Genomic DNA, 14,947 nt, shown 5'->3' with positions numbered 1-14,947 from the left:
CGCTCCCAGTGAACACACAACAAACGAGGAGGAATTAATAAAAACATTTTTAGGATGGTACCACCTTTTTTAAAGTGATATAACCAGTTGGTGGTTATCCCCACCTGAGGAACACTCCTTTCTCCAAAGACTCCGATCCAACTAAAGGGGGTAAGCACACCTGAAGTAGGTTTCTTGTATGTCAGTGAACATTAACTGGATTAAATATGCACAGTAATAGGTTCACTGTTTTAGATACCCTTCCAGAAGAGGGGGAGACTAACACTCACACCATAGAACATAACACAGCACTAACCATAACACCTTCCATCCAACACATAACCAAGACTTATTTTAAACTGATACAAGCTACGCACCACAAACACATTATCCTACATGCACTGGAAACACAGACCTTTCCAGTGGGAATGATGAAACACGTAAGGAAATTGACAGATTTTATTAAACCATCCTCACCAAACATGTCTACAAAGCAGAAAGTGGCAGTAAACACGAACAATTGGATGTTGGAAAACATGCATATCTTGCTTGAACATTATGAGACCATACTGAACACTATGCTCCCTACAGGCTTTCCCTTCAACGATAGCGCCTTTCAGACAGCAGTTCGTTGGGCGGAACACAGGTATAAACACAGATTGCGAGATAGCACAGCCCCTACAGTGATAGCGCTCTTAAAGGGCCCAGTAGCTATAGGGGCTCCTCTTCCCACCTCAGCCATTTTACACCACTTCCCCACCCCAACGGGAGGTTTTCCTCCACGAGCTACTAAGTACCCTAGACCACCGACCCAGATGATAGGACATTCCAAACAAACCCGAATCGAAGAAATCCCATCACTGATGGCTGTCAGGTTGACCAAACCTGCAGCAGCCCAAACTACACAACAGAGTCCCAGATCTGGCCAAATTGGAAGAACCTCAAACATTGCCCCTAGACTGAGTAATGAGAAATGCGCTTCAGACACTGTGGCCCCCATTTGTCAGCCTGCCAAACAAAACCCTTCCACACACCACGCAGGAGAAAGGGATGGGGGAACACCGAACCTCATATTCCCTCAGCCCAGTCAAGTAATTACAACAACTCAGCACCTAGAAACAATTGCCCAGCCCAGTATATCACCCCGATCTGACACTTACCCATTTATGATTAATTTTGAGCTAATAGAAGAGGACTTCCCACCCCTACAATCTATCGTAGTTGAAAACTCACATACGACAACAAAACCAAAGACAGTTACAATTGAGGCCCTAGTGATCCACACACCTTGGAGCCAAGTGGCAACTCCAACCATCTCTCCACCCACCGTGGCAATAGGGACAGCACAACCACCCAATAAACCTAGATCCAGTAATGTGGCAGTGTACTCTGACTTGAATATCTCAGGCCCACTCAGCCCAGACACTAACATCTCCACTTCTGTTTTCACAGAGACCCAAGCAAACATACCCATAAACCCCACTGAGGTGAGGAATAAGGAGAAAGGGGCTAAGGGTGATAAAAATATGATGATCGGACAGACCAAAGGGAAGTTCAATCCCAGTAATGTCCCGGCTGAACCCTCCCCAACACCTAATTCCCCATACACCAGACCCCCCTCTCTACCCACCCCACCTAGTATGTCTCCAAACAATGGGCTCCCCAAAGAGCCCAGGGTGAGATTGGAACTCAACTTCCCCTCTGAAACATCTCCAATACTTTTCTCTCCACAGATTGGAAACATGGTACCCACCCCACCTATCTTGGGTATTGGGAAAAAGATTGGCCAAGAACCCAGTGTAAGACTCTCTCCCCTGCCTATACCGAGACACTCCACCCCAACATCTCCACCATCTCCCCGATTATTGTACCGACCAACCAGACATAATTTGAGCACCAGAAAGACATATGATTGGCATATAACTTCACATAAACCGGTCATCGTTATAGGAGATTCTAACCTTAGTAGAATTCCACCACACCCTTATAAAGATATTCAGATAGATAGTTACCCAGGAGCACAATTTCATCACATTACTGGGGTCTTGGCAAAGTCAATCCCAAACCCCAATACTAAGGTGGTTGTGCTGTCACTAGGGATAAATAACAAAGACCAGGAAAGGAAATCAACACCCATAAGCCAACTACAGATACTCCACAATAAAGCCACAGTCATGTACCCAAATGCCACCATTTACTGGCCAATCATCCACTTCTCACCCAACCTCACACGTCAACAGAAGGACATGCTGAAACATATCAACACATACATCACTACACATTACAATGCCCTACTGGAAATAGACCATTCAGAATTCATCACTGAAAATCATGACTACATACATTGGACACCAGCTACAGCAGCTAAAATACTGAAACATTGGGCAACTCAGCTAAAGTGGTAGAGGAGGGTAAGCGCATAGGACAGTCCCTCCACCAATACACTAATATTATGAATCTCTCCACGGTATTTGTTCTGTCCCCTTCTGAGACTCGGCTGCTGGAGAGGGGACTAACCTTTGTCCCGACACCGATGCGGTCGGATTATGGGGACCTGCAAAGGGACATCCATAGATTCCATAGAAACCTCAAGTTATTAGACCATTTTGACTATACTACTGATTTTATTACCCAACCATTCACTGAAAGATCTAAATGGGAACCCTCACTAAAGAAACTATCACAACCAATTAGAAAACTTATTAAAACTAATACACAGATTATTAGAGATTTACATAGCTCTACCATTACAACTTCACATAACATTACACAAGACGAAAGACTAGCTATAACCCAGCTAAGACAAAACAAACATATAACAATTAAACCAGCAGACAAAGGCTCCAAGATAGTGATAATGGATAATCAGCAATATCTCTTGGAAGCCAATCGCCAACTTTCCAATACACAACACTACACTTCCATTCCCACTTCCACACAGATGGAGACACAGACACTAGTGAGACAGATTATAGCGGACCTTTATAAAAATAAATTCATCTCACATAGACAGAAAGTATACTTAGATGGACCTGATATACCAAGACAGAGACTCTTTTACCTTTTACCAAAAATTCACAAAACACCAGAGACGTGGACTGTCCCTTTTCGGGTCCCTATGGGAAGACCCATCGTCTCTGATTGTGGTAGTGAGTCATCTCCAGCAGCTGAATTCATAGATCATTTTCTCAACCCCATCTCACAAAAACATGCCAGCTATATTAAGGACACATATCATTTCATAGACACACTTCGTACAATCCCGGTTCCAGCACAGGCATACCTGTTCACCATGGACATAGACTCTCTTTACACGAACATAGACATCCCCTCAGGGATGGCAGCAGTGGAAGCAGCACTCCGAAGATATCCAGATAGACAGAGACCAGACAAACACATCTTACAGTTACTTGAACTGGGGCTGAAAAACAATGATTTTACATTTAATAACCAATACTATCTTCAGATTCATGGGACAGCAATGGGCAAAAAGTTCGCTCCAGCATACGCAAACATATACATGGCGGACTGGGAGACTACAGCTTTGGAAAAATGCCCACTGCTTCCCTTGGTCTACAAACGCTACCTGGATGATATCTTCGGGGTGTGGCAACATAATCTACAGGACTTCACCACATTCATAGACATCTTGAACAATCATCATCCCACCATTACAGTTAAATATATCATACACCCACATAGAATACATTTTTTAGACACCACTGTTTTCTTTCCAGACACTGAAGCAACCATAGTTTACCTACACACTAAAGTTTATTTCAAAGAAACAGACACGCATGCATTACTCCACCGATCCAGTTTCCACCCCAAACATACCTTTAGGGGGATCGTCAAATCACAACTCATCCGATTCTACAGATTATGCACTCAACAGACTGATTTCAATACAGCTACACACATACTATTTGAGGCATTGAGGAGGAGGGGGTACTCCAAGCGGTCACTGAGATACATCAAAGCGGACACAATAGCAAGCGTCATCCAAAATCAATTGCCTCTTCCTCCTAACCTTAACCCAGGGGGCACTGTTCCTGACACTAACCCTAACCCCAACCCTAACCACAACCCTAACCACAACCCTAACCATAACCCTAACCATAACCCTAACCCTAACCACAACCCTAACCCTAACCATAACCCTAACCCTAACCATAACCCTAACCCTAACCATAACCCTAACCATAACCCTAACCCTAACCACAACCCTAACCACAACCCTAACCCTAACCCTAACCACAACCCTAACCCTAACCCTAACCCTAACCATAACCCTAACCATAACCCTAACCCTAACCACAACCCTAACCCTAACCCCCAGACTTCCCCTAGAAACCCCATTCCCACATTGGGGACGGGGCCGGAACCCAAGAGGCTACCAATCATCAGCACCTATTCACACATAAACCAACGTATACATTCAAGACTGAAAAGTGCATTTTCTAACACACAACAGGCCTTCCCCCCACTACAACCATTCCGACCAATCTCAGCATACAGGAGGAATCCTAATCTGAAGGATCTCCTAGTCAATGCAACATTTTCAAACAGGCCCTCTCCCCCAGTACCCACTGAAAGCACCTACTACAGACAACTGACAAACATACACAACCCATACGCACACACCGGTAGCCAAATCACACAACTGATGAACATAAATAGCACCAACATAGTCTATGCAATCACCTGTGCATTATGCAAAAAAATCTATGTGGGGGAAACTGGATCGACAATTCTAACACGTCTCAAACAACATCTATATACAATCACCAAGAATAAACTGTCAACACATTTAGTTACACACTTCCAAACACACCATATTATACACCTCAATATCACTGGGCTAGAAACAGTCTCTACCTGGACCATAGCCCAGAGAAAGGCCGCTGAATCCAAGTGGATAGCCAACCTTAGATCTCTGGCTCCACTTGGATTAAATGGCAAACTATGAGTAGGGAAACCATTCATACATCTCACATATCCACAAACACAACCCTCCCAATAAACACCAGACTGGTAGCAATAACAGAGATCACAATAGGCCAGTGCAACACAGGGTAAAAAAACCACCAAAAAACAGAATTTATCATAAACCTAACCTAGCCAGTGCCATTGTGCTCTCTCCTATCTGTTATCCCACCTGGAATTATGAAAATACTTGTATTTCTCATCATGCCCAATTTACCCACTGCACTGTAGGCAGTTTGTGAAGAGGTCTATAAAATTAACATTACTTCTGTGGGCTGAGGGGGTTTAGGAACATAACCACACTGATTGTAAGAACTGACCAGTTAAGATAATTGGGGTTTGATTGGTTTTTGTTCTTTTTGTTTGTCTCTCTGGTTTTAGACAGTAGACACACTTAACTTATCAAGCGATCTCCATTGAGTTAGACTATATGAGAGATGGGAATCCCTCTCATGGTTGACACCACTTAGTAGAAAGACCATGAGATACCACTCACATATATCTGCATAACCCCACCCATCATAGACCAGTATTCTCTTAAAGGTACACAAGTATACCCAGTGGTGAAAATGGTTTAACAACCAGTTAGAGAAAAACCAGACAAAATACCACACATATAGGATATACCAAGATATGGACCGTTTAGCTATAGAGATATGTGATGTCAGGATTAAACCGAGGTGGGGGTAGTAGTAGCTCATATCACAGTAGGAGGGTAGTAGCCTTCCATGATTTTATTACAGGGCCACTAAGATCCACTATTGTATATATATTTTTTTATTTTTATTTTTTATTATTTACTACAATTTTCTTAAAGTACACACTGATGTATGTCTCCCCCGTTTTTCCTCTCCCCTCTGTTCTATCTTTTTCATTTCTATATTTTCCCATTGTTCCAAGGTAGGCTACCTTGCGTTAAATCAGCAACCAATCAGTTGGTGACACATCTACTTTCACAGCTGACTTAGGTTAGTGTGGTGTATTAACCAATAGCTGCTACATAGGACTACTAATTGGAAGAACAACCCCTTTTCCCCACCCCCTTTCTTTTTCCCCCCCCTTCTTCTAGGGTTTATATTCTGCTCCTCCTTAGCCTCTGAAGAAGCATTTATATGCGAAACGTCAGGCACTTTTTTCTTTCTACTTTCTTTATTTGATACAGCGAATTTATTAAAAACTGTTCTTAGATATACCTTTTAACAATAAAGCATAGTTTTAATCCAGTTATTGGGAGGACATAACAAATAACAAACAAACCCTAAACCAACAAAGAAAACATCCTAAGAAGATCCTCAGGAAATCAAGAAGACGACCACGGACACGAACTACCTGGGTCGCTCCCAGTGAACACACAACAAACGAGGAGGAATTAATAAAAACATTTTTAGGATGGTACCACCTTTTTTAAAGTGATATAACCAGTTGGTGGTTATCCCCACCTGAGGAACACTCCTTTCTCCAAAGACTCCGATCCAACTAAAGGGGGTAAGCACACCTGAAGTAGGTTTCTTGTATGTCAGTGAACATTAACTGGATTAAATATGCACAGTAATAGGTTCACTGTTTTAGATACCCTTCCAGAAGAGGGGGAGACTAACACTCACACCATAGAACATAACACAGCACTAACCATAACACCTTCCATCCAACACATAACCAAGACTTATTTTAAACTGATACAAGCTACGCACCACAAACACATTATCCTACATGCACTGGAAACACAGACCTTTCCAGTGGGAATGATGAAACACGTAAGGAAATTGACAGATTTTATTAAACCATCCTCACCAAACATGTCTACAAAGCAGAAAGTGGCAGTAAACACGAACAATTGGATGTTGGAAAACATGCATATCTTGCTTGAACATTATGAGACCATACTGAACACTATGCTCCCTACAGGCTTTCCCTTCAACGATAGCGCCTTTCAGACAGCAGTTCGTTGGGCGGAACACAGGTATAAACACAGATTGCGAGATAGCACAGCCCCTACAGTGATAGCGCTCTTAAAGGGCCCAGTAGCTATAGGGGCTCCTCTTCCCACCTCAGCCATTTTACACCACTTCCCCACCCCAACGGGAGGTTTTCCTCCACGAGCTACTAAGTACCCTAGACCACCGACCCAGATGATAGGACATTCCAAACAAACCCGAATCGAAGAAATCCCATCACTGATGGCTGTCAGGTTGACCAAACCTGCAGCAGCCCAAACTACACAACAGAGTCCCAGATCTGGCCAAATTGGAAGAACCTCAAACATTGCCCCTAGACTGAGTAATGAGAAATGCGCTTCAGACACTGTGGCCCCCATTTGTCAGCCTGCCAAACAAAACCCTTCCACACACCACGCAGGAGAAAGGGATGGGGGAACACCGAACCTCATATTCCCTCAGCCCAGTCAAGTAATTACAACAACTCAGCACCTAGAAACAATTGCCCAGCCCAGTATATCACCCCGATCTGACACTTACCCATTTATGATTAATTTTGAGCTAATAGAAGAGGACTTCCCACCCCTACAATCTATCGTAGTTGAAAACTCACATACGACAACAAAACCAAAGACAGTTACAATTGAGGCCCTAGTGATCCACACACCTTGGAGCCAAGTGGCAACTCCAACCATCTCTCCACCCACCGTGGCAATAGGGACAGCACAACCACCCAATAAACCTAGATCCAGTAATGTGGCAGTGTACTCTGACTTGAATATCTCAGGCCCACTCAGCCCAGACACTAACATCTCCACTTCTGTTTTCACAGAGACCCAAGCAAACATACCCATAAACCCCACTGAGGTGAGGAATAAGGAGAAAGGGGCTAAGGGTGATAAAAATATGATGATCGGACAGACCAAAGGGAAGTTCAATCCCAGTAATGTCCCGGCTGAACCCTCCCCAACACCTAATTCCCCATACACCAGACCCCCCTCTCTACCCACCCCACCTAGTATGTCTCCAAACAATGGGCTCCCCAAAGAGCCCAGGGTGAGATTGGAACTCAACTTCCCCTCTGAAACATCTCCAATACTTTTCTCTCCACAGATTGGAAACATGGTACCCACCCCACCTATCTTGGGCATTGGGAAAAAGATTGGCCAAGAACCCAGTGTAAGACTCTCTCCCCTGCCTATACCGAGACACTCCACCCCAACATCTCCACCATCTCCCCGATTATTGTACCGACCAACCAGACATAATTTGAGCACCAGAAAGACATATGATTGGCATATAACTTCACATAAACCGGTCATCGTTATAGGAGATTCTAACCTTAGTAGAATTCCACCACACCCTTATAAAGATATTCAGATAGATAGTTACCCAGGAGCACAATTTCATCACATTACTGGGGTCTTGGCAAAGTCAATCCCAAACCCCAATACTAAGGTGGTTGTGCTGTCACTAGGGATAAATAACAAAGACCAGGAAAGGAAATCAACACCCATAAGCCAACTACAGATACTCCACAATAAAGCCACAGTCATGTACCCAAATGCCACCATTTACTGGCCAATCATCCACTTCTCACCCAACCTCACACGTCAACAGAAGGACATGCTGAAACATATCAACACATACATCACTACACATTACAATGCCCTACTGGAAATAGACCATTCAGAATTCATCACTGAAAATCATGACTACATACATTGGACACCAGCTACAGCAGCTAAAATACTGAAACATTGGGCAACTCAGCTAAAGTGGTAGAGGAGGGTAAGCGCATAGGACAGTCCCTCCACCAATACACTAATATTATGAATCTCTCCACGGTATTTGTTCTGTCCCCTTCTGAGACTCGGCTGCTGGAGAGGGGACTAACCTTTGTCCCGACACCGATGCGGTCGGATTATGGGGACCTGCAAAGGGACATCCATAGATTCCATAGAAACCTCAAGTTATTAGACCATTTTGACTATACTACTGATTTTATTACCCAACCATTCACTGAAAGATCTAAATGGGAACCCTCACTAAAGAAACTATCACAACCAATTAGAAAACTTATTAAAACTAATACACAGATTATTAGAGATTTACATAGCTCTACCATTACAACTTCACATAACATTACACAAGACGAAAGACTAGCTATAACCCAGCTAAGACAAAACAAACATATAACAATTAAACCAGCAGACAAAGGCTCCAAGATAGTGATAATGGATAATCAGCAATATCTCTTGGAAGCCAATCGCCAACTTTCCAATACACAACACTACACTTCCATTCCCACTTCCACACAGATGGAGACACAGACACTAGTGAGACAGATTATAGCGGACCTTTATAAAAATAAATTCATCTCACATAGACAGAAAGTATACTTAGATGGACCTGATATACCAAGACAGAGACTCTTTTACCTTTTACCAAAAATTCACAAAACACCAGAGACGTGGACTGTCCCTTTTCGGGTCCCTATGGGAAGACCCATCGTCTCTGATTGTGGTAGTGAGTCATCTCCAGCAGCTGAATTCATAGATCATTTTCTCAACCCCATCTCACAAAAACATGCCAGCTATATTAAGGACACATATCATTTCATAGACACACTTCGTACAATCCCGGTTCCAGCACAGGCATACCTGTTCACCATGGACATAGACTCTCTTTACACGAACATAGACATCCCCTCAGGGATGGCAGCAGTGGAAGCAGCACTCCGAAGATATCCAGATAGACAGAGACCAGACAAACACATCTTACAGTTACTTGAACTGGGGCTGAAAAACAATGATTTTACATTTAATAACCAATACTATCTTCAGATTCATGGGACAGCAATGGGCAAAAAGTTCGCTCCAGCATACGCAAACATATACATGGCGGACTGGGAGACTACAGCTTTGGAAAAATGCCCACTGCTTCCCTTGGTCTACAAACGCTACCTGGATGATATCTTCGGGGTGTGGCAACATAATCTACAGGACTTCACCACATTCATAGACATCTTGAACAATCATCATCCCACCATTACAGTTAAATATATCATACACCCACATAGAATACATTTTTTAGACACCACTGTTTTCTTTCCAGACACTGAAGCAACCATAGTTTACCTACACACTAAAGTTTATTTCAAAGAAACAGACACGCATGCATTACTCCACCGATCCAGTTTCCACCCCAAACATACCTTTAGGGGGATCGTCAAATCACAACTCATCCGATTCTACAGATTATGCACTCAACAGACTGATTTCAATACAGCTACACACATACTATTTGAGGCATTGAGGAGGAGGGGGTACTCCAAGCGGTCACTGAGATACATCAAAGCGGACACAATAGCAAGCGTCATCCAAAATCAATTGCCTCTTCCTCCTAACCTTAACCCAGGGGGCACTGTTCCTGACACTAACCCTAACCCCAACCCTAACCACAACCCTAACCACAACCCTAACCATAACCCTAACCATAACCCTAACCCTAACCACAACCCTAACCCTAACCATAACCCTAACCCTAACCATAACCCTAACCCTAACCATAACCCTAACCATAACCCTAACCCTAACCACAACCCTAACCACAACCCTAACCCTAACCCTAACCACAACCCTAACCCTAACCCTAACCCTAACCATAACCCTAACCATAACCCTAACCCTAACCACAACCCTAACCCTAACCCCCAGACTTCCCCTAGAAACCCCATTCCCACATTGGGGACGGGGCCGGAACCCAAGAGGCTACCAATCATCAGCACCTATTCACACATAAACCAACGTATACATTCAAGACTGAAAAGTGCATTTTCTAACACACAACAGGCCTTCCCCCCACTACAACCATTCCGACCAATCTCAGCATACAGGAGGAATCCTAATCTGAAGGATCTCCTAGTCAATGCAACATTTTCAAACAGGCCCTCTCCCCCAGTACCCACTGAAAGCACCTACTACAGACAACTGACAAACATACACAACCCATACGCACACACCGGTAGCCAAATCACACAACTGATGAACATAAATAGCACCAACATAGTCTATGCAATCACCTGTGCATTATGCAAAAAAATCTATGTGGGGGAAACTGGATCGACAATTCTAACACGTCTCAAACAACATCTATATACAATCACCAAGAATAAACTGTCAACACATTTAGTTACACACTTCCAAACACACCATATTATACACCTCAATATCACTGGGCTAGAAACAGTCTCTACCTGGACCATAGCCCAGAGAAAGGCCGCTGAATCCAAGTGGATAGCCAACCTTAGATCTCTGGCTCCACTTGGATTAAATGGCAAACTATGAGTAGGGAAACCATTCATACATCTCACATATCCACAAACACAACCCTCCCAATAAACACCAGACTGGTAGCAATAACAGAGATCACAATAGGCCAGTGCAACACAGGGTAAAAAAACCACCAAAAAACAGAATTTATCATAAACCTAACCTAGCCAGTGCCATTGTGCTCTCTCCTATCTGTTATCCCACCTGGAATTATGAAAATACTTGTATTTCTCATCATGCCCAATTTACCCACTGCACTGTAGGCAGTTTGTGAAGAGGTCTATAAAATTAACATTACTTCTGTGGGCTGAGGGTGTTTAGGAACATAACCACACTGATTGTAAGAACTGACCAGTTAAGATAATTGGGGTTTGATTGGTTTTTGTTCTTTTTGTTTGTCTCTCTGGTTTTAGACAGTAGACACACTTAACTTATCAAGCGATCTCCATTGAGTTAGACTATATGAGAGATGGGAATCCCTCTCATGGTTGACACCACTTAGTAGAAAGACCATGAGATACCACTCACATATATCTGCATAACCCCACCCATCATAGACCAGTATTCTCTTAAAGGTACACAAGTATACCCAGTGGTGAAAATGGTTTAACAACCAGTTAGAGAAAAACCAGACAAAATACCACACATATAGGATATACCAAGATATGGACCGTTTAGCTATAGAGATATGTGATGTCAGGATTAAACCGAGGTGGTGGTAGTAGTAGCTCATATCACAGTAGGAGGGTAGTAGCCTTCCATGATTTTATTACAGGGCCACTAAGATCCACTATTGTATATATATTTTTTTATTTTTATTTTTTATTATTTACTACAATTTTCTTAAAGTACACACTGATGTATGTCTCCCCCGTTTTTCCTCCCCCCTCTGTTCTATCTTTTTCATTTCTATATTTTCCCATTGTTCCAAGGTAGGCTACCTTGCGTTAAATCAGCAACCAATCAGTTGGTGACACATCTACTTTCACAGCTGACTTAGGTTAGTGTGGTGTATTAACCAATAGCTGCTACATAGGACTACTAATTGGAAGAACAACCCCTTTTCCCCACCCCCTTTCTTTTTCCCCCCCCTTCTTCTAGGGTTTATATTCTGCTCCCAAACATAGCCACTCCTTAGCCTCTGAAGAAGCATTTATATGCGAAACGTCAGGCACTTTTTTCTTTCTACTTTCTTTATTTGATACAGCGAATTTATTAAAAACTGTTCTTAGATATACCTTTTAACAATAAAGCATAGTTTTAATCCAGTTATTGGGAGGACATAACAAATAACAAACAAACCCTAAACCAACAAAGAAAACATCCTAAGAAGATCCTCAGGAAATCAAGAAGACGACCACGGACACGAACTACCTGGGTCGCTCCCAGTGAACACACAACAAACGAGGAGGAATTAATAAAAACATTTTTAGGATGGTACCACCTTTTTTAAAGTGATATAACCAGTTGGTGGTTATCCCCACCTGAGGAACACTCCTTTCTCCAAAGACTCCGATCCAACTAAAGGGGGTAAGCACACCTGAAGTAGGTTTCTTGTATGTCAGTGAACATTAACTGGATTAAATATGCACAGTAATAGGTTCACTGTTTTAGATACCCTTCCAGAAGAGGGGGAGACTAACACTCACACCATAGAACATAACACAGCACTAACCATAACACCTTCCATCCAACACATAACCAAGACTTATTTTAAACTGATACAAGCTACGCACCACAAACACATTATCCTACATGCACTGGAAACACAGACCTTTCCAGTGGGAATGATGAAACACGTAAGGAAATTGACAGATTTTATTAAACCATCCTCACCAAACATGTCTACAAAGCAGAAAGTGGCAGTAAACACGAACAATTGGATGTTGGAAAACATGCATATCTTGCTTGAACATTATGAGACCATACTGAACACTATGCTCCCTACAGGCTTTCCCTTCAACGATAGCGCCTTTCAGACAGCAGTTCGTTGGGCGGAACACAGGTATAAACACAGATTGCGAGATAGCACAGCCCCTACAGTGATAGCGCTCTTAAAGGGCCCAGTAGCTATAGGGGCTCCTCTTCCCACCTCAGCCATTTTACACCACTTCCCCACCCCAACGGGAGGTTTTCCTCCACGAGCTACTAAGTACCCTAGACCACCGACCCAGATGATAGGACATTCCAAACAAACCCGAATCGAAGAAATCCCATCACTGATGGCTGTCAGGTTGACCAAACCTGCAGCAGCCCAAACTACACAACAGAGTCCCAGATCTGGCCAAATTGGAAGAACCTCAAACATTGCCCCTAGACTGAGTAATGAGAAATGCGCTTCAGACACTGTGGCCCCCATTTGTCAGCCTGCCAAACAAAACCCTTCCACACACCACGCAGGAGAAAGGGATGGGGGAACACCGAACCTCATATTCCCTCAGCCCAGTCAAGTAATTACAACAACTCAGCACCTAGAAACAATTGCCCAGCCCAGTATATCACCCCGATCTGACACTTACCCATTTATGATTAATTTTGAGCTAATAGAAGAGGACTTCCCACCCCTACAATCTATCGTAGTTGAAAACTCACATACGACAACAAAACCAAAGACAGTTACAATTGAGGCCCAAGTGATCCACACACCTTGGAGCCAAGTGGCAACTCCAACCATCTCTCCACCCACCGTGGCAATAGGGACAGCACAACCACCCAATAAACCTAGATCCAGTAATGTGGCAGTGTACTCTGACTTGAATATCTCAGGCCCACTCAGCCCAGACACTAACATCTCCACTTCTGTTTTCACAGAGACCCAAGCAAACATACCCATAAACCCCACTGAGGTGAGGAATAAGGAGAAAGGGGCTAAGGGTGATAAAAATATGATGATCGGACAGACCAAAGGGAAGTTCAATCCCAGTAATGTCCCGGCTGAACCCTCCCCAACACCTAATTCCCCATACACCAGACCCCCCTCTCTACCCACCCCACCTAGTATGTCTCCAAACAATGGGCTCCCCAAAGAGCCCAGGGTGAGATTGGAACTCAACTTCCCCTCTGAAACATCTCCAATACTTTTCTCTCCACAGATTGGAAACATGGTACCCACCCCACCTATCTTGGGTATTGGGAAAAAGATTGGCCAAGAACCCAGTGTAAGACTCTCTCCCCTGCCTATACCGAGACACTCCACCCCAACATCTCCACCATCTCCCCGATTATTGTACCGACCAACCAGACATAATTTGAGCACCAGAAAGACATATGATTGGCATATAACTTCACATAAACCGGTCATCGTTATAGGAGATTCTAACCTTAGTAGAATTCCACCACACCCTTATAAAGATATTCAGATAGATAGTTACCCAGGAGCACAATTTCATCACATTACTGGGGTCTTGGCAAAGTCAATCCCAAACCCCAATACTAAGGTGGTTGTGCTGTCACTAGGGATAAATAACAAAGACCAGGAAAGGAAATCAACACCCATAAGCCAACTACAGATACTCCACAATAAAGCCACAGTCATGTACCCAAATGCCACCATTTACTGGCCAATCATCAACTTCTCACCCAACCTCACACGTCAACAGAAGGACATGCTGAAACATATCAACACATACATCACTACACATTACAATGCCCTACTGGAAATAGACCATTCAGAATTCATCACTGAAAATCATGACTACATACATTGGACACCAG

This window comes from Salmo salar, chromosome 11 (genome assembly GCF_965601325.2).
Source record: "Salmo salar chromosome 11, fSalSal1, whole genome shotgun sequence".
NCBI lineage: Eukaryota > Metazoa > Chordata > Actinopteri > Salmoniformes > Salmonidae > Salmo > Salmo salar.
Note: the sequence above shows the minus strand (reverse complement) of the source record.